This window comes from Hyperolius riggenbachi, chromosome 8 (assembly GCF_040937935.1).
Source record: "Hyperolius riggenbachi isolate aHypRig1 chromosome 8, aHypRig1.pri, whole genome shotgun sequence".
Taxonomy (NCBI): Eukaryota; Metazoa; Chordata; class Amphibia; order Anura; family Hyperoliidae; genus Hyperolius; species Hyperolius riggenbachi.
Window position 1 is genome coordinate 185,570,062 of NC_090653.1, and position 22,087 is coordinate 185,592,148.

Below are 22,087 nucleotides of genomic sequence, written 5' to 3' on the forward strand. Positions count from 1 at the left end.
ACTATAAAAACACGCTGCTCCAGCTCAGGGACGCTCTCTCACTTGCAAAGCAGTCATACTTCTCTACACTTATTTCTTCACAATCCCATAACCCTAAACAACTTTTTAACACCTTCAACTCTCTTCTCCACCCCCCGCCTCCCCCTACAACCACAAGCTTGTCTGCAGAAGACTTTGCAGCATATTTTGTGAGCAAAATTGAAACGCTACAGAACAGCTTTCAAAAGCAACCCTCTTCACCGGTCCAATCACCTCTTCCTTTTTCCTCTCCTCCCGGCAGCTCCCCTACTATTAACTATCCCTCTCCACATAACCACTCACCCACTCAAACCCCCTCCCTGCTAACAATCTTCTCTGCCTTAACTGAACAGCGTCTTTCTTCACTAATCTCTAAAGCTCATCTTACTACATGCGCCTCAGACCCTATTCCCTCTCATCTTATCCCCCAGCTCTCCTCCCCCCTCATTCCTGCTTTAACAACACTGTTTAACCTTTCCATCTCAACTGGCATTTTCCCTTCTTCATTTAAACAAGCTATCATAACACCACTAATCAAAAAACCCTCTTTAGACTCTACTGCCCCTTCTAATTACCGCCCAGTCTCTCTCCTTCCCTTTGCCTCCAAACTGCTGGAACGCCACATTTACTCAGAGTTGTCTAACTTTCTCTCTGCTAATTCCCTGTTGGACCCCTTCCAGTCTGGCTTCCGCCCTCAACACTCTACGGAAACCGTTCTCACTAAGGTTGCCAATGACCTCCTAGTTGCTAAAGCCAAAGGCAGATTTTCGGTACTAATACTCCTAGATCTGTCCTCTGCCTTCGACACTGTTGATCATACCCTGCTTCTCCAGACCCTCTCAACACTGGGAATCAAGGGCCTAGCACACTCCTGGCTCAACTCTTACCTGTCTGGACGTTCTTTCATGGTCTCCTATGCCAATACCAACTCCTCTCCACGCCCACTGTCTGTGGGAGTACCACAAGGGTCCGTCCTTGGACCCCTCCTCTTTTCCATTTACACCCATGGCCTGGGACAGATAATAAGCTCTTTTGGGTTTCAATACCACCTCTATGCTGATGACACCCAAATTTATTGTTCTGCCCCAGACCTCTCCACACTACTATCAAAAGTCCCCAAATGTCTATCCGCTGTATCTACATTTATGTCATCCCGCTTCCTTAAACTCATATGAGCAAAACGGAGATTGTGATATTTCCACCTTCACTCTCTGTTCCACCTCCCATTGTCACAATCAATGTAGAGAACACCCCAATAGCATCAACCCCCAAAGCTCGTTGCCTAGGGGTAACTCTGGACTCTGAGCTCTCCTTTAAACCACATATTAACCCTCCTGGCGGTATAAAAAAATACGCCAGGAGGCAGCGCGGCAGTTTTTTTTTAATTTTTTTTTTTCTATATCATGTAGCGAGCCCAGGGCTCGCTACATGATAGCCGCTGCTCAGCGGCATCCCCCCGCCCTCTTCGATCGCCTTCGGCGATCTCCGATCAGGAAATCCCGTTCAAAGAACGGGATTTCCTGGAGGGCTTCCCCCGTCGCCATGGCGACGGGGCGGAATGATGTCACCGACGTCACTGACGTCGGGTCGTCATTGGGAGTCCCGGGCCACCCCTCGGCGCTGCCTGGCACTGATTGGCCAGGCAGCGCACGGGGTCTGGGGGGGGGGAGGCCGCGCGCCGCACCGTATAGCGGCGATCGGGCGCGCGGCGGCGGCGATCAGGGTGCTGGCGCAGCTAGCAAAGTGCTAGCTGCGTCCAGCAAAAAAAAAATTAAACAAATCGGCCCAGCAGGGCCTGAGCGGCACCCTCCGGCGGCTTACCCCGAACTACGTTCGGGGTTACCGCCAAGAAGGTTAACACTTTAACTACCTCCTGCTACTTCCATCTCAAAAACATTTCCAGAATCCGTCCCTTCCTTTCACAAGAAGCAACTAAAATGCTTGTGCATGCCCTAATCATCTCCCGTCTTGACTACTGCAACACCCTACTCTGTGGTCTACCAAAAAGCAGACTGGCACCTCTCCAATCCCTACTAAACTCTGCGGCCCGTCTCATCCACCTCTCTTCTAGATCCTCTGAGGCAGCCCCTCTCTGCCAATCCCTCCACTGGTTACCAGTTGCCCAAAGGATCCAGTTTAAACTTCTCACACTTGCATACAAAGCTCTACACAAGCTGTCACCTCCATACATTTCCTCTTTAATCTCCAGATACCTCCCCGCTCGGACCCTCCGTTCCTCACAGGAGACCCTTTTGTCCTCCAGCCTAGTCACCTCCTCTCACTCTCGCATCCAAGACTTCTCACGGGCGGTCCCTCTCCTTTGGAACTCTCTCCCTCAGCCGGTTCGTCATGCCACGAGTCTGGAAACCTTCAAACATACTCTGAAAACACACCTGTTCAGAAAAGCCTATAATTTGCTATAGGCAGCACTGAAGGCACACTGGCTCACCCACTAATCCTGGTGTTTCCTTCCCCTTTGTTTCCTCCCCACTACCCTCTAGATTGTAAGCTCACAAGGGCAGGGACCTCCTCCTAGTGTTTCTCATACTGCTGTAATTTTAACATATGTATATGTACCAACTACATATCAACTATGTATGTATCTGTATTTATTCTATTCAATGTCATGACTGTACAGTGTCTTGTATTTCTTATGTATATTTGTTCCCCATTATTTGTTTGTACTATGTACAGCGCTACGGAAGATGTTGGCGCTATATAAATAAAAATAATAATAATAATAATAATATTTGTTTTTTTATTTTAATAAATTTGTGCATTTTTTTTTATTATTTTACTTCCCACCCTCCCCCCGGCAGCCAATCTCAGTGATTGGCTCTCATAGACATCAGCCTATGAGAGCCAATTGCTCTCTGTGCCTCCCAGGTGGACAGCCATGTCACACGGCTGTCCCCAGTACAGCACTGCCTTAGATTGCAGCGCTGTACATTGTAAATAGATGGTGGTTTCACTGACTAACAGTCTCCTAGAGGCGATCGCTGCTGAGAGACTGATGACGCTTGGAGCAGTCGTAAGGCAGTTAAAGTGACACTGAAGCGAAAAAAAAATTAATGATATAATGAATTGGTTGTGTAGTACGGTTATTTAATAGAACATTAGTAGCAAAGAAAATAGTCTCATTTATATTTTCAGTTATATAGTTTTTTTTTTTTATAACATTGCATCATTCTCTAATATTTGCAGTTTACACAATATACTCAGAATTCTAAATGATTTCACAGAGCAGGCTAATGACCTTTTGAACTTTCCTCTGCAGAAAAAACAAAATATAGTTACAGACACTTGAGATAATAAGTTTCAGAAGACAGAGCTCTCTGCGACTTTGAAAGTCAGAGAGAGCAGTGAAGCTCTTTTGCATAGATAACAACTGGAGTTTCTTTACTCTTCTTGTACTGAAACAATATTAGACTCATATCTCTGCTGCTAATGTTTTATTTCTTAGTTGTACTACATATACAAATCAATATAGCAGAAGTTTATTTTTATTTCAGATTCCCTTTAAAGCAGGTGAAAATGTTTACTCGTCTCCACTCGGGGTGTCCACTGGACTGTATACAGTTGCTCTCTTGAGAAAAAGACACTTGCTCGCCTTCACAGTGGTAGCACCCTGCAGGGCTTAGAAGTACCCCTCCAAACTGTAAAGTTGGGGGGTGTAAACAGCACAATAGGAAAAAGAGGTGTTCTGGAGTATACAGTGGGATGCGAACGTTTGAGCAACCTTGTTAATTGTCATGATTTTCCTGTACAAATCGTTTGTTGTTACGATAAATGTCACTTAAATATATCATATAGGAAACACACACAGTGATATTTTAGAAGTGAAATGAAGTTTATTGGATTTACAGAAAGGACATAACCGCTAGGGAGCTGGTGACTTGCGATGCAGCCAAATGGAAGAAGAAAGAAAATTACCAGCGCGATCACCTTCCTTAACTCCTCCTGGGCTGCCTGCGTCAGATGTCAAGTCATCGTGATGACACCTGCTGTCCTGTAGCGGTACTGCAGGCTGTCCGTGCGCGGCGCCCATGGAGGAGTCAGCTTTCTGGGATCTCTTCGCCTGTGTGTTTTCCTGGTCCCTGCTACCTCCTGGATGAGCGGCTGGTCACTAGTAAGTAGGCAGATCTACTTGTGACCTGTGGCGGTGTGACTGTCCCTAAAGAGTAAGGGTTCGCAAGTCCACAGGGGAGGGGGGAAGGGGGCGCACTTTTTACTCCCTCGCCCTGGATTCAATTTAGCCTAGAAACTGCCCTGATGTAATGTATTGTGTAATATATTATATGTATTATATTATAAAATGTAATAAAATGCATGTGTGTGCACTGATCACTAGAGATGGCCCGAACCTCTGATTTTCGGTTCGCGAACCCAACGTGAAAGTTTGGTTCGTGCGAACTTTCACGAACCGCATTAGACTTCAATGGGGAGGCGAACTTTGAAAATTAGAAAAATGTATGCTGGCCACAATAGTGATGGAAAAGATGTTTCAAGGGGTCTAACACCTGGAGGGGGGCATGGCGGAGTGGGATAGACGCCAAAAGTCCTGGGGAAAAATCGGGATTGGATGCAAAGCAGCGTTTTAAGGGCAGAAATCACATTGAATTCTAAATTGCAGGCCTAAAAGTGCTTTAAAACATCTTGCATGTGTATACATCAATCAGGGAGTGTAATTAGAGTACTGCTTCACACTGACACACCAAACTCACTGTGTAAGGCACAGCAAACAGCTGTTTGAGTAGTGATGGCCGTGCTGGACTGGTGCGCACCATGGCGAGATTGTTCTTCCTCACTCAGTGATGTCAGTTAATGTCTGACTGCCTTATCAACTTTCGAAGGTTCTTTCTCTACCATTGTTAAAGCTTACATCTATTTTTTTTAAAAACTTGTTCTGCTTGCAGTTCAGTGTCTGCATCGAGAATCTTTTATGGAGGGTAAGTCTGCCATTGTGAGTGACCACGGGTAAAGGCCGGGGAATCCTGGTTCGATTCCGGTTCGGAGTGGGAGCCTAAGAAATGGCTACCACCACCACACATCCAAGGGAGGCAGCAGGCACGCTGTGGGCAAAGGAGCAGAAACGGCTACCACACACATCCAAGGAAGGCAGCAGCCATGGCATGCACGTCCCAAGGTAGTGACCCAAAGGAGGACTTTCGAGGCCCTGCTGTATATGATACTGATCGACTTTATTACCTTCAACGAGAATCTGTTATGGAGGGCAAGTCTGCCATTGCAAGTGACCACGGGTAATGGCCGGGGAATCCTGTTTCGATTCTGGTCCGGAGTGGGAGCCTAAGAAACAGCTACCACCACCAAACATCCAAGGAAGGCAGCAGGCACGCTGTGGGCAAAGGAGCAGGAACGGCTACCACACACATCCAAGGAAGGCAGCAGCCATGGCATGCACGTCCCAAGGTAGTGACCAAAAATAAATATACAGGGGGACTTTCGAGGCCCTGCTGTATATAAGATGAATCAACTTTAAATCCTTTAACGAGAATTTGTTATGGAGGGCAAGTCTGCCATCCATTCAAGTGAAAGGTATGCACTGACTGCCAGGTATAATACAATGTGCAGTCAAAGATGCAGTGAAAGGTATACAGTAACTGCAAACAGCTGTTTGTGTAGTGACGGCCGTGCTGGACTGGTGCGCACCATGACGAGAGTGCAGGTGATGGCGGCTTTCCAGCCCATATGGTCGCCGGGCTGAGGTAGCTGAATGACAGAACAGTGACTGTCCAGCTGATCAAATTTGGTCTGTCCACAATAAAGCAATGACCTTATTATCTTTGGTGTGCCACCCCCCCCGCCCCCCAGACACTCATATAGACTGCGTGCGCTCATGTAGGTAGGTGGGTGCACTGTGAACAACAGGTAGGTAGGTATATGCAGTGATGGGTCTTAAAATGTGCACCTGTCACACACAGACAGGTAGCAGACAGGCACAATGACACTGCGTGCGCTAAACTCACGTAGGTAGGTGGGTGCACTGTGAACAACCCCCAGAAGATCTGTCAACCTTAGTCCATGCCTTCATCACATCCTGACTGGACTACTGTAATGCTCTCTACACTGGCCTTCCAAAAAAGGTCTTGTACCGCCTACAGCTGATACAGAATACTGCTGCCAGACTGCTAACCAACCAACCCCGTCACTGCCACATAACGCCAGTCCTGCACTCCCTTCACTGGCTATCTATAGAATGGAGGGTCCTATTCAAGATCGGCCTACTGACATTTAAATCCCTAAATAATCTGGGCTCTGGATACATGAAAGATATGTTGCAGCTGCGTAGCAGTCCCCGCATTCTCAGATCCACGGGTTCTAATAATCTAGTCATACACAGAGTTCACTTGGAAACTTTTGGTCCCAGAGCCTTCTGTCATGCTGCCCCTACGTTTTGGAACTCCTTACCTCAACGGATCAGGACAGCTCCATCCCTGGACGTGTTTAAATCCAGACTGAAAACCTACCTGTTCAGTTTGGCATTTGCAGAAATATAACTTTTGTTGTGTGAATACTTCATCCTACTACCAATTACTGAATCTGAGAGAGCCTAAGCGCTTTGAGTCCTAGGGGAGAAAAGCGCTATAGAAATGTTATTGTATTGTATTATATGCAGCAATGGGTATTACAATGTGCACCTGTCACACACACAGGTATTCACTGAATGTGCTGGGCCTGGCAGTGGCACACACAGTGTATGAATTATCAAGGCTGTCTATGCAGCACAAGTGTCAGTGGGACACAGAGAAGAAAAAATAGATCACAAGAACAAGATTAGCTCTCAAAAGAGTTGTTGTGGGTTGTTATTTTAGCAATAAGAATCAGTAAGGAGCAAGCTGAGAAGTCTACAAGAGCCTAACTAATCTTTCCCTATGAGAGTCAGCAGCAGCAGCTGTCCCTCCTCTATTTACTGCAGGCACACGAGTGAGTATAATGGCCGGCGGTGCCTGCCTTTTATAAGGGGGGGGGGGGGGGGGGGGTGGCTACAATGTGCCTACTGAATGTGATGTAGAGGGTCAAAGTTGACCCTAATGGTGCATTATGGGGGCGAACCGAACTTCCGGAAAAGTTCGCCGGGAACCGTTCGGGCCATCTCTACTGATCACATAGGGTGACACAGGAACAGCCATCAGTGTCCCCCTATAGTGTAATGATTGCTTGTTCCCATGTCCCCTGTCTGTGTTCCCCTATGTGATCAGTGTAGTAGTGATTGGTTGTACCTGTGTCCCCCATGTCTCCTGCTTGTGTCCCCCATGTCCCCTGCCTGTCCCCCCCCCTCCGCTTGTCCGCCGCAGTGTTGCGCTTTGCTGATCGTTGACGATCAGCTAAATGCTGTTAGCATATGTAATCCTATGGGATTACTTACACAGCAGTGTTTGCAGCACGTTTGCGATTTCCACCAATTGCAAACGTGCTGCATCTGGGAATTTGTATTGCAGTTTGTCGCACTGTTGTACAGCAGTAACGGCGTGCAATATCGGACCCAGCGACTAACATGGTGGAACCCCTGGTGCTGTCCCCACAAATGTAAATGTGCCTTCTTGCCCATGTCCCCTGCCTGTGTTCCCCCATGTGATCAGTGTAATAATTGATTGTTCCTGTGTCCCCCTACGCTCATCCACCGCAGTGTTGTGCTTTGCTGATCACTAGCGATCAGCAAAGCGCTGTTAGCATATGTAATCCTATGGAATTACTTACAGCTTTATGGAGATGAAGATTTCATTTTTCAGCACGACCTGGCACCTGCTCACAGTGCCAAAACCACTGGTAAATGGTTTACTGACCATGGTATTACTGTGCTCAGTTGGCCTGCCAACTCTCCTGACCTGAACCCCATAGAGAATCTGTGGGATATTATGAAGAGAAAGTTGAGAGACGCAAGACCCAACACTCTGGACGAGCTTAAGGCCACTATCGAAGCATCCTAGGCCTCCATAACACCTGAGCAGTGCCACAGGCTGATTGCCTCCATGCCACGCCGCATTGAAGCAGTCATTTCTGCAAAAGGATTCCCGACCAAGTACTGAGTGCATAACTGAACATAATTATTTGAAGGTTGACTTTATTTGTTTTAAAAACACTTTTCTTTTATTGGTCGGATGAAATATACAAATTTTTTGAGATAGGAAATTTGGGTTTTCATGAGCTGTATGCCAAAATTATCAATAAGAAAAACAATAAAAGGCTTGAACTACTTCAGTTGTGTGTAATGAATCTAAAATACATGAAAGTCTAATGTTTATCAGTACATTACAGAAAATAATGAACTTTATCACAATATGCTAATTTTTTGAGAAGATCCTGTATATATTAAGTAGCGCATGTATCATAGTCTAGGGCCAATTGTAGGGGGAAGCTAATTAACTTATCTGTATGTTTTTGGGATGTGAGAGGAAACCGGAGTACCCGGAGGAAACCCACACAGACACGGGGAGAACATACTAACTACTTGTAGATTGTGCCCTGGCTGGGATTCAAACCAGGGACTCAGCGCTGCAAGGCGAGAGTGCTAACCACTATGCCACCATGCTGCCTATCCATCTATTGCTTCTGTTTTTGTGCCCCATTGGCTGCTGGCATATAGAATGTCGTTGTGGGGTGGCAATGTGGAAACTGAAGATGTATTGGCAGCGGGCAACAGCAAACAAGTAAAGTATAAATGCATGGGCAAGGGAACACATTTACATTAGGGGGCAGCGACGGAAGCTGCTCCACCAGGCCGATTCCCAAGAGATTACATGCTGAAATCAATCGAGAATTGGTCTCTGATTGAATAGATCAGATTCAATTAGAGAGAGATCTGTCTCTTGGTCGAATCTGCCTGTACATCTCGAGATACTGCACCTTTACAGCTGGCGTTTGCCAAGTACCCCTTATTGTGAATAACACCATCTCAAGGACCTGAAACACATTTGTTAAAGTGGCCACACACGATACAATTTTTTAAATTTCAATTACATCCATTTTTCTGGTTGATTTGAAAAAAGTCCAATATACCACATGTGTTCAATTTGTTCCCACTTATTAAGAAAATTGATGATATGTCTCAAACAAATTTTAAAAAGCTTTTGATTTTTCTGTACAACCGATCATTTTGACTGAAATGCTGTAAGATCGCACGGTGGCGTAGTGGTTAGCTCTCTCGCCTTGCAGCGCTGGGTCCCTGGTTCGAATCCCAGCCAGGGCACTATCTGCAAAGAGTTTGTATGTTCTCTCTGTGTCTGCGTGGGTTTCCTCCGGGCACTCCGGTTTCCTCCCACATTCCAAAAACATACGGATAAGTTAATTGGCTCCCCCTAAAATTGGCCCTAGACTACAGTACTTACACTACATAATATATACATATGGCAATGGTAGGGATTAGATTGTGAGCTCCTTTGAGGGACAGTTAGTGACAAGATATATATATAAACTGTACAGCGCTGCGTAATATGTCGGCGCTATATAAATACTAAATAATAATAATAATAATAATTAGATCATTTTATTGTATCGTGTTTGGCCAGCTTTAGGAGTACTTTATAATTGTGCAGAACTGATTTTTAATCATTGAACTGGTATTCTTGCAAGGGAATAAATTTCAATCAGCGCTAATAAATAAATAAATCACTCTCGGCATGTTCTGCACGCTCTCGCCGCTCTGTCGTTACTGCAGCCAATCACTATGATCTCAGCTCGGATTTTTTTTCTAGACCTGAGGGGGCCAGTGATACAGCGTCCTCAAGTGGTTAACTCCTTATCACCATTGGTTTACCCAGTTAACCCCTTTTTTCAATCCCAAAATTATTTTTTTCGCCATCTATACAATTTATGTATATTTTGCCTAAGTACATTATCTTTCCTATTTTTCCATAGTCAAAAACAAAACAAAACACTTTTTTTCTCTTCACCTGCCCTACCCGTCTTTATAGATTTGGACCAAGCTATTTGGCTAACTTTGCAACTAAACATGTTGAAGAAGCTTTACAGCGCAGATCAGACGGCCGCCATTTTGCAGGATAGCAAAGAGGAGGAATTGGAGACACAGGAAGCAGTGGAGGAGTCGGACATGATGGACGTGTCCGCCACAGATTGGCTTCCAGGGGAAGGCTCAGAGACACTGGATGATAGTGACTCAGAGTGATTCGGACTCTGCTGGACCATTACCGGCCCAAAGGCCTAGAGCAGCAGGTTAGAAGCACTGTTCCTGTGATATCCAGTGACAGTGACTCCTCAGCAGTTGAGAGGTCAATACCCCAACCCAGCAGACAGAGGGCTGGCAGGCGAAGAGCAGCAAGGGTGTCGCAGAGACTCCCAGTGCCAGAGGACTTGCTGCACCCTCAGTGGTCACCTTCTGCCATGGAAACCCCCAACGTGCCCCCCCTTTACAGGAAGAAGTGGCATAAAAGTGGCTACGGATCATTTCATGCCACTTAATTTCTATCAGCTGTTCTTGACGGATTCCCTGTTGCAGCTAATTGCAGATCAAACCAACTTGTATGCGGAGCAATGTAGAGCAGCTAATACAACTGCCATGTCAGCCAGATGGATCCCCACAAACCCAACAGAGATAAAGGTCTTTTTGGGCATAACATTAAACATGGGACTGCTGAAGAAACCCCAACTAAGGCACTACTGGACCATACAGCCAAATTAGGATACGCCAATGTATTGTGCCATAATGCCAAGACTGAGGTATGAGATGCTGCTCAGCTTCCTGCATTTCAACAATAATGCAGACATGCTCCAGCATGAGGACCCAGCCTTTGACCGGCTTTTCAAGTTACGGCCTCTGCTAACTCATCTGAACCAGCAGTTTGCTGATGTTTATGTGCCAGAGCGTCAGATCGCCGTAGACGAATCGCTATTCTCGTTCCATGGCAGGCTAGCGATTAAACAATACAATCCAAACAAACGGGCCAAATATGGAATCAAACTTTACAAACTGTGTGAGAGTGGGAATGGCTATATTTATAACTTTCACATCTATGAGAGAAAGGACAGCCTGCCGGATGCCCACCCTACATGAGTTCCAGTGAGAAAATTGTTATCCAATTGGTAAACCCTTTGCTCCACCAGGGATACCACTTATACATGGATAATTATTATTCAAGTGTCCTTTTCTTCAAATTTTTGTACAGTGCCCAGACTGTAGCCTGTGGTACAGTGAGGGCAAATTGAAAAGTCCTGCCGCAACAAGTCGTAAACAAACGACTACACAGGGGTGAGTCGTTTAGCTATCGCAGCGGTGAGCTCCTTGCCTTAACCTCCCTGCCGTTATAAAAAAATGCTGCGCACGGCAGGGAGGGTGTTTTTTCGCATTATTTTTTTTTTTTTAGCATGTAGCTAGCCTAGCGCTAGCTACATGCTTCCCCCCTCCCTGCGGCGTCCCCCCGAATGCGCCGATCGCCGCCGGCGCATATACCCATCCGGAAATCCCGTTCTGAACGGGATTTCCAGGAGGGCTTCCCCCGTCGCCATGGCGACGGGCGCGATGACGTCACCGACGTCGTGACGTCAGAGGGAGTCCCGAACCACCCCTCGACGCTGCCTGGCACTGATTGGCCAGGCAGCGCACGGGTCTCGGGGGGGGGGGACACCCTCTGTCGCGGCGGGTTGCGGCGAATCGGCGGGGAGCGGCGGCGATCGTAAGTTACACGCAGCTAGCAAAGTGCTAGCTGCGTGTAACAAAAAAAAAATTATGCAAATCGGCCCAGCAGGGCCTGAGGAATCCTCCGCGGCAGGTTACCCCGAGCTGAGCTCGGGATAACCGGCAGGGAGGTTAAAGTACAAAGACAGGAGAGATGTAATGTTCTGGTCTACGATACACACTGAGGCAACAACAACAGTGAGGTTCCGCAGGGAAGTACTGGTGAAACCAGTGGCAGTCACCAAGTACAAGTACATGGGAGGTGTGGACCTGGTGGACCAGAAGCTGGCACCTTACTTACTGGAACGTAAATGGAAGGCCTGGTACAAAAAAACTTGCATTTCATTTAGGGCTGCTCAAATCCGATCTGGGAGACATCCGGATAGTTGCTATCCAGATATCTCCTAGGAAAGCTGTGCGGGGGAGGGGTCAATCTTACCAGAATTACGTCTTCTTCGGGTCTGTACGCGTCGCCTCCCACAATGCGTTCCAAGAGCCGCATGCGTCAGTCACGTAACTACAAACACTTCCTACAAGTGTTTGTAGTCACGTAACCGGCGCATGCGGCGCTTGGAATGCATCTTGGGAGGCGACGCGTACGGACCCTAAGAAGACGTCATTCTGGTAAGATTGACCCACCCTGCACAGCTTTCCTAGGAGATATCTGGATAGCAACTATCCGGATGTCTCCCGGATCGGATTTGAGCAGCCCTGATTTCATTTACTGCAGATGGCCTTACATAATGCCTTTGTCCTGTTTAATAAAGCAGGCAACAGGGCCAGGTTTCTCAAATTCCAGGACCAGGTTGTCCTGTCCCGGATTTATGAATCTGGCTACACTCCCGTAACCACAGACCCACATTCCTCCGAAGACATTATTAGGATTCGCGACAAGCATTTTCTGGATCCAATCCCGCGAGTAGCGGGATTGGATCCAGAAAATGCTTGTAAATGATGGAGTACATCAAGACAGTATCCACAGAAAAAACGCAGGGTGTGTATGAAACACAAAATCAGAAGGGACAGCCGTTACTACTGCCCAAAATGTCCTTCCAAACCAGGACTTTGCCTTAAAACATGTTTTGAAGTCTATCACTCAGTCCTTCATTATTAAGATTTTGATTATACTGGGCCCATTTTTATCACACTCTCATGATCTTCCAGCTTTTGACCTCTGGCATCAATTACGAACACCCCCTCAGGCTTTTAATTCAATATCAGACGTATGTCCATTTGTGGATAGGAGGTTGGCTCACTCCCCCTACGGGTAACCTCAAGTAAGTTTGCTCTTTGTCTTATCCAATGTTGGACATTTGGCCAATTGCGCATACGAGGTTGGCTTACGCCCCTACGAGCAACCTCAAGTAAGTATGCCGTTATTAGACGTTCCTAGTTAAAGACACGCATTCCTGGTTAGTGTAGTGTAGGAACCCCTGTAGGAGATTGGCCTTGACGTTGGCAGAGGGGCTTAACCCCACAGCCTGTTGGAATGTGGTACTAACAATCTCGTTGTGTTAGCCCGTTAGCCACTTGGTGACCTGTGTTAACACCGATCGCCAGCTGCTTGCGGTAAACAGTCTGCTGTGCTTTGTGCCCAAAAAGCTATCTGATTATGTATGTAGGGTATCATTTTAACCGTGACAAGCGAGAGAATAGAATTTGGGGTCTTTGACAGCTGAGGCCTTTGTCATGTGAATGTTTTTATTGCTAACGTGAAAAGAAACGGTAAAAAAATAAAATTTTCAAAGATATGGTGCAATTTCAGCAAAACCGCATAAGTCCAAATGTTACAAAGTATGTATATCTGAGTAGGCCTGGGTCTCTAGTTTTTAGAATGGTAACATTTATGAGATGTATTGAATGTTCTGACACTCCAGGGGCATTGCTAAGAAAGAATGACATTGTTGCATTAGTTGAAAAAAATGGCCTTGAAAAATTCATTGGTGCTACTTGTGGTAAACAGTCTGCTGTGTGCCCAAGAAGCTATCTAGAATTTGGGATCTTTGACAGCTGAGGCCTTTGTCATGTGAATATTTTTAGTGCTAACGTGAAAAGAAACTGTAAAAAAAAATACCATTTTCAAAGATATGGTGAAAAAAATTGCCTTAAAAAAACCATTGGTGTTACTTGTGGTTAAGAGTCTGCTGTGTATTGCTCCTAAAATACTATATCTGCTACAAATGTCCCCCAGCCTTATCCCTAGAAGTTTTTTTAGGCTTATAGACTCTTTGCTATCTGGCTTTATTTGGGGGGGGGGGGGGTCTCAACCTAGACTGGCCCTTAAAACTTTAAAACTGCCCGTTGCATTTGGTGGTCTTGCTTTACCAGATTTTTATCTATATTATCTGGCATCACAACTTACCTATGTTCATAGATGGATGGGATCAGATAGATCAGATAGTTCTCTAAACCTAGAAGCAGATGTAGCGTCCTCATTTGAAGCATTGTGCAATGTCGTATACAGGGGCAAGACTCCTTTTACAGGGAGGGCTCGTCCTTAATTAATTCTTCTATAAAAATATATCAGAAAACATCCAAATTATTCCCACAGCCAACTGATTCTGTATCGCCTAGTGTTCCTCTATGGTCGATACCCTGTTTGCCAGAGCTTTTAAAGATGAAGGATGCTAGGTTTTGGGTGGATCACGGTGTGAACCACATCTTTGTTGATGGTAATTTCAAGAGTTTTGCACAACTCCGTGAGGAATGTGGATTACCTAGACACTCATTATTCAGGTATTTTCAACTGAGAAACACAGTCAGAGTTCAATAGGGCCTTACAGGTATCCACATTAAACCATCTGAGCTGGAGTTGTTGAACTTGAACAAGGACAAAACTAAGGATGTCTCTAGATTCTACGCTATCGTACTACAAAAAGTAGGTTTTAGTAGATATGAGGAAAGCAAGCTAAGGTGGCAAAGGTGTACCTTGGAAATGGAACCCTCAGACTGGGCGGATTTCGCATCTTCATTTATGCCTACTGTTATTAGTGCCAATGACAAACTTATTCAAAAAAAATGGTTTCACCAAGTATATTATACTCCTGTTAGAATGGCTAAAATGGGCAGGGTGTAGGCCCTGAATGTTTTAAATGCGGGTATGTTGAGGCTGACTTTTACCACTGCGCTTGGGATTGTCCTTCTGTACAGGCATACTGGTTATCTATTACTACCTTCCTAGCCGAAATCATGAAACAACACATTGATGTGGCTTTAAGGCTTCTATGCTGGGAATGGTTGAATTCATGCCTTGCAACAAATATAAAAAATTATTCTTACAAATTGCCTTTTCTATGCCAGGAAATATCTTCTGTTTAAGTGGAAGCTGAAAAAGGCCCCTACGTTAGACTATTTCATTACACTAGTTAATCATAATCTTCCACTATATTGCTTAACCACTTTACCCCCGGTGGTACGAATTTCTCCGTCCCTTTTTTCCCCCCATAAAAAACCAGGGACGGAGAAATCCGTACCTTCCGTGCTACCGTCGCTGTCCGCGCTCCCGCCGCTCGTGCGCGCGCTACCGTCGCTCGTGCATGCCGCCGCCTGCTCGCCCAGAGATCAATGAACGGGAAAATCCATTCCCGTTTGTTGATCTAAGCCTCCGCAATGATCTGCTGCTTCTTTGAGAAACAGCGCGATCATTGTGATTCTCCCAGCCTCCTACTGCTTCCTGTAAGCGTCCTTCCGGACACTTACAGGTCGCATGTAAACAGACTCACTGTGGCCATCTTGTGTCCAAATAGTAAACTACACCCTAAAGCATTTTACACATACAAATACATTGTTTTACACAATAAATTAACTCATTACCTCCCACACTCCCCCTTTTTTTTTTGTAATTAAAAAAAAAAAAAATACAATAAAAAAAATAAAACATAAATAGTTACCTTAGGGACTGAACTTTTTAAATATTTATGTCAAGAGGGTATAACACTGTTACTTTATAAACTATGGGCTTGTAATTAGGGATAACTGAGAAAATGCACCTTTATTTCCAAATAAAATATTGGCGCCAAACATTTTGATAGGGACATAATTTAAACGGTTTTATAACCGGGACAAATAATATTTTTTTCCCACATGTTTTCCTATTTTCCCATTAAAACACATTTAGAATAAAATAATTCTTGGCATAATGTCCCACCTAAAGAAAGCCTAATTGGTGGCAAAAAACCCAAGATTTATAGTTCATTTCATTGCGATAAGTAATAATAAAGTTATGAATGAATGGACGGAGCGCTGAAAGGTGAAAAGTGCTCTGGTGTTCAAGGGGTAAAACCCCTCAGTGGTGAAGTGGTTAACTTACCAAGTGAGAGGTCATCCTAATAAATTAAACAAAATATAGGATCCTTGGGTTGAGGGAGTGGAGTCGGTCATTCCTAATCTTGATATTATGATCAGTGTTTCTGATGTACATTTATAAGTTCAGTTTTTCAAGTTATTATATTATTGCTACCTGTCTCTATTTACATTTGTATCAGATAACATACTCAAGAATAGGCTTACACAACAGTCTTATATTCGTTGTATGCTGCTGATCATCTTTGTGATATAAGTCAATGTGATATGCCTTGGGGAATCTTTGTGAGGGTGGTGGGAGGGGGGTTCGGGATTGTTGGTTTGTTTTTGTTGTATCATTGAAAATTTTCAATAAAAATTCTCTTTAAAAAAAGAAAAAACAGTCTGCTGTGTGCCCAAGAAGCTATCTGACTATGCATATAGGGTATCATTTTAACCGTGGCAATCGAAAGAATAGAATTTGGGGTCTTTGACAGCTGAGGCCTTTGTCATGTGAATATTTTTAGTGCTAACGTGAAAAGAAACTGTAAAAAAATATCATTTTCAAAGATATGGTGCAATTTCAGCAAAACTGAATAAGACCAAAGGTTACAAAATATATATATCCGAGAAGGTCTAAGTCTCTAGTTTTCAGAATGGTAACATTTACGACATGTATTGAGTTTTCTTACACTCCAGGGGCTTTGCTAAGAAAGAATGACATTGTTGCATTAGTTGAAAAACTAATTCATTCTTATTCATTTTTATTTAGCCAATAAATGGTATCATCCTGATTTAAAACTTCTTAGTTGAACAAAAATGGCCTTGAAAAATCAATTGGTGCTACTTGTGGTTAACAGACTGCTGTGTGCCCAAGAAGCTATCTGATTATGTATATAGGGTATCATTTTACCCGTGACAAGTGAGAGAAGAGAATTTGGAGTGTTTGAGAGCTAGAGCATATGTCATATGGATTTTCTTCAGTGCCAAAGTGAATCAAAAGCAATCAACATTGTTTTCATAAACTCTGCACCAAAATAAAACACTTGTAAAAAAAAAGAAAAAAGTAACAGAATTGAAAAAGTTACCTTAGGGACTCGGCTTCTTAACCACCCTGGCGTTCTATTTCCCCAGGATTTCTGTGCAAAAAGTGTTTAAATTAAATTCCAATAATTTTCAACCTTTTTTTTTTGCAATTAATTTTTTTTAAATTGAATTCAATACAGGTTATTGTATTGAATTTTATTAAAAGAAAGTGTTTTCTGCAAGATGTTGATGACGCAATGGTGAGTATAAGACCCACATGTATACGTAGCAAGATGTGCAGCCAGGTATAGTTAGCCAGATGTATAGGTAGCCAGATGTGCAGCCAGGTATAGTTAGCCAGATGTGCAGCCAGATATAGAGTTAGCCAGATATATAGTGAGCCAGTTGTTTAGCAAGATTTATAGGTTGCCAGATGTCCCCCCCCATCCTAGCACGCTGTGGGTAGTGATCTGTGCTACCCACAGCGTGCAGAACAAGCATCCAGCCACCCTAGGGAATCCCTGGGCAGCCAGCGGGGCAGGGAATGTGTCGGGTTCCCCCTTGTATGCGGAGGCTATGTGGGGGGGATCCCCCTCTGTGCGAGCGGGGGGATCCCCTTCAATGGTGGCTATGTGGGCGGGGGGATCCCCCTTCTCCCCCCTCGTCTCAGCCCGTTGAGTAATTAGGTGTACTCACCCGAGGGCTTTCTCCAGCGACGGCTGCGGCGTACACCCTCCTCCATCTCCGAAAGTCTCATTCTCCGTACAGTTACATTACGAGACTCGGTCACCGTTGAGTAATTAGGCGAGTACACCTAATTACTCAACGGGCTGAGACGGGGGGGGGGTAATCGGGAGGGAGGGGAAGAAGGGGGATAGGCCACCCAAATAGCCACTATTGAAGGGGATCCCCCCACCCGCACAGAGGGGGATCCCCTCCGCCCACATAGCCACCATTGAAGGGGATCACCCCACCCGCACAGAGGGGGATCCCCTCCGCCCACATAGCCACCATTGAAGGTGATCCCCCACTCGCATAGAGGGGGATCCCCCCGCCCACATAGCCACCATTGAAGGGGATCCCCCCACCCGCACAGAGGGGGATGTCCCCGCCCACATAGCCACCATTGAAGGGGATCCCCCCCCCACATAGCCTCCGCATATAAGGGGGAACCCCGCACATTCCCTTCCCCGCTGGCTGCCCAGGGATTCCCTAGGGTGACTGGATGCTTGTTCTGCACGCTGTGGGTAGCACAGATCGCTACCCACAGCGTGCAGTCAGGCATCCAGCCATTGTGGGGAATCCCTCTGATGAGAAAAAAATTCAGCCGGCGGGGCAGAGAAACAGGAAATCTCCCTGTCGGCATGGACGAGCTCAGCTCGTCATTAACGCTTTTTGCAAGTTTTTGCTGGACGAACTCAGCTCGTCCGTACCACCAGGGAGGCTACATATGTATGTTATAAAGGTGTATTATTGTTATATTTGCAAATAAGAGCTTGTAAATACTGATAGAATACAATGAAATAACAAAAATACTCCTTTATTTCCAAGTAAAATATTGTCACCATATATTATACTAGGGACAGAAGGTATCAACAAAGCAAGCGCCAAGGGCCAGATGACTCTCAGACAGAGAAGAGATCAGAAGACATATCACTAGTGGTGTATATTTCTAGCCATCCACTATCTGACATTGAAGAATGAGTACTCAACTATGGATTATCGTTTCCAACCCATTAACCAGACTTTTTTGTTTTGGATCAAGAACTTTTTCATTTTTTCCGTAACATCAAACTTAAACACTTTTTTGGCACTAATCAGGGTTTTTTGGTGGATACACGAGAAGACAAGGACACACTTTTTTTTAAAGGACATTGGACTTAGGAACAGAATTCGCTTTTAACCTCCTAGTCATCTCATCATAGATGTGTTCATGGAGAAAGTCAGAGAGGATATCAGTGGGATAGAATTGAGAGCTATTAGCTTTAACACAGACTTCAATTTAACTAGGGAGGAGCACTTAGCTTTAGTGGGGTTGATTGAAATTAAAATCCGTCCTGCTGACAAAGGGGGTGCCGTTGTGGTATTGGACACCTCCTACTATGAACAGGAGATTTTGGGACAATTAGCTCAACAAGATGTTTACACAAAGGTGGAGGGGGATCCCATAAGATTGGTACAATCTCATATTAAATCTGTACTTGATAATGCTAAGTTGCATGATGTTATTGATGATAACCTTTATAAATTCCTCCAACAGGAAACACCAAGAACCCCACATTTTACACCTTACCTAAAATTCATAAGAACCCACGCCGGCCACCGGGGAGGCCCATTGTGGCCGGGCGTGGGTTCAATTTTTGTGCCTTGCAGTCATGTTGCAGCCAGATGCTAAGGCAAGTTAAGTGGGCGCCAGGTCTGTGTTCCCGTGCGGACGTCCGTTTCGCGCTAACAGCGCTTGTTCACCGCAATGTGGGGGAAAGTAGGGGGCCGGCCGCATTAGCGTGAGTTACATACCCACGTCACGGCGGCACTTCCGCCTACGTCTGCTGGCCGCGCGCCCCAGGTTACTATGTCAACCCGGGACGCCCACTCATCCTGCAAGAAGGACGAGGAGCATCCATGTAACTTGGCAACCAAGGGTCCGCCCACCGGCGCGTCCAACCACACGAGCCGCTCAGCCTCCCAGCAAAAGAAGTGCACTGAAGGGAATGTCAGTGCACTAAAAATAAACACATACTGTATTAGAGGTTTAAATAGATGCAGAGCGTGGCGGCACGAGCGGCAAGGATGAGGGCAGACACATCCATGAGCGCAGCCCAGAGTGCCAAATGACCATAAGGATAGACATAAAAACAAATACCAGGAGGTATATATGTGTGGAAGCTAACAGAAGGAGGAGAGAGGGAGGGGCGCGGAGAGCCCACGCTGGAGGTACATAGATGTCACAGGGGACACCAAAGAGGACCAATGCAGCCAAGATTTACAAGTGGGGAAGAACGTGCGGGATAGAGGAAGTCCTGCGTGCGTGTGCGGCAGATGGTAAAGGATACTGCCACACAGGCGCGCAAAATAAGAGATAAAATGCAGGAGGGGTGGAGAAGAGGACAGGAACTCACACCAAGGGAAGATACCACCATTGGAATAGAAGAGAAGAATGGTGGCAATCAGAGCGACCAGACCACGACCTGAAAATATATATGAGTTACATTGTGTTATGATATAATGATCTTCTGGATTCATTTCTCTAGGAAGCAGGCTAATTCATTTTTGTCATTTAGTCCAAGGGGACCAAGAGCGTTAGTTCGCATTATCCAACGAGCTTCCTGCTGCAATAGGATTAGTTCTCTGTCCCCTCCTCGGTTTGCAAAGGATATATTCTGCAGCTCTCGGGTAGTTTGTCCAATGTAATATCTGTCACATGGACATAGGAGGCAATATACTACAAATTTGGATCTACATGACAGTACATCTTTAATTTTCACAGGGATTCCCCCCAGCATTGGTGATCCGTGTCTAAGGATCTGGTCACAAATGTCGCATGTCCCACAGCGGTAATTACCTGGTTGTTTAAGGGTGCTCAGCCAATTGGCTGAGTGTGATTTTTTATGTTCGCTGCTAGTCAGCATATCGCCCACAGTGGGGGCCCTCCTAAACATTACCAGGGGGGGGGGCATGGTAGTGACCTCCGGTAGGTATGGATCTCCCTGTAGGACATGCCAGTTCTTACGGATGATTCCCTTGATAGTGGTTGCCATTGGTGAATAGTCGAATGCAAAGACCTGCCTAGTGTTGGTGTTAGGGCAACCTCTTGGTGTACTGTAGTGGCGTCGTCTCTTAATCAGGTCGTTTCTAGGTCTGGAAAAAGCCTTCTCCTTTGCTTCCTCCAGCAGTACTGGGTCGTAACCCCTATATTGTAGTCGTGCTTTGAGTTCTTCCGCCTGCTCTAGATATTTAAGGTCCTCGCTATTGTTCCTACGGAGGCGCAAGAATTGCCCATAAGGAATAGACTTCGTCACCCAGGGAGGGTGAAAACTTTTTTGGTGCAGGATTGAGTTAGTGGCCGTGCTCTTTCGGTAACCCCTTGTCACTATCTGATCGTTCTGAACGAAAATCTCAAGATCAAGAAAGTTGATACGGCAAGGATCAATTTCCGCCGTAAACTTCATATTGATCTGGTTGTCGTTTCGATAGTTAATAAAGAGGGAAAATTCTTGTTCAGTACCTGACCAGAACACCAGGACGTCGTCCACGTACCTCGACCATCTCCGCAGGCATTCACGAAACGGGTTGGCATCGCTGTGCACGCAGATCTCCTCCCAGCGTGCCAGGAAGAGATTCGCGTACGTGCAAGCCACCGCTGTTCCCATGGCGGTGCCTGACACCTGCTGGTACCACTTCTCTCTAAAAAGGAAAGAGTTGTGGGTGAGCACGAAACGTAGGCAATCGCAGATAAATTCGCAGTATTCGTCTGTGTGCGTGCCGCGTTTAAGGAAGGACTTGACCGCTGCGACCCCATCCTCATGTGGTATCCGGCTGTACAGGCTGACCACGTCAATAGTGGCCAGCCTGTCCCCGGTGTGCCAGACTAGGTCGCTAACCCCGTCAAGCACGTCGATCGTGTCCGAGAGGTGGGACGGTACCAAATGGAGCAGGGGTCTGAGGAGATGGTCGAGGTACTTTGATAGTCTCTCGGTGATCGAACCGATACCGGAGACTATTGGTCTGGTCCTTGATTTGTGTATTTTGGGTAACATATACCACACTGGGAATCTTGGGTGCTCTGGTAGCAACTGTGCCCCCATTTTCTTGGTTAGGAAGCCTGCCTCTACTCCCCTATGGAGCAGAGATTGTAGTGCGGATAAGTACCCCTATGTAGGATTGCAGTTAAGTGGTTGGTATACTGTTGTATCTAGAAGCTGACTCATTGCTTCTTCTTCGTACTGAGTTCTAGTCATAAGGACAAGATTACCTCCCTTATCCGCCTGTTTTAGGATCAAGTCATCCCTTGTTCTCAACCACTTTAAAGCAGATAGTTCCCCTTGAGTAAGGTTGTTAGCTTCTTCTCTGTAGACCAATGCTTTGGTTTCTCTTAGGACAATCCTATAGAAG

General features: G+C 45.7%; 1 protein-coding gene across 1 annotated transcript in view; it reads right to left on the reverse strand.

The window, feature by feature from the left end:
- TRMT12 (tRNA methyltransferase 12 homolog) overlaps window positions 1-22,087 on the reverse strand; it is a 461,498-nt gene that overhangs the window by 57,790 nt on the left and 381,621 nt on the right. The gene's annotated exons all lie outside the window — the stretch shown is intronic.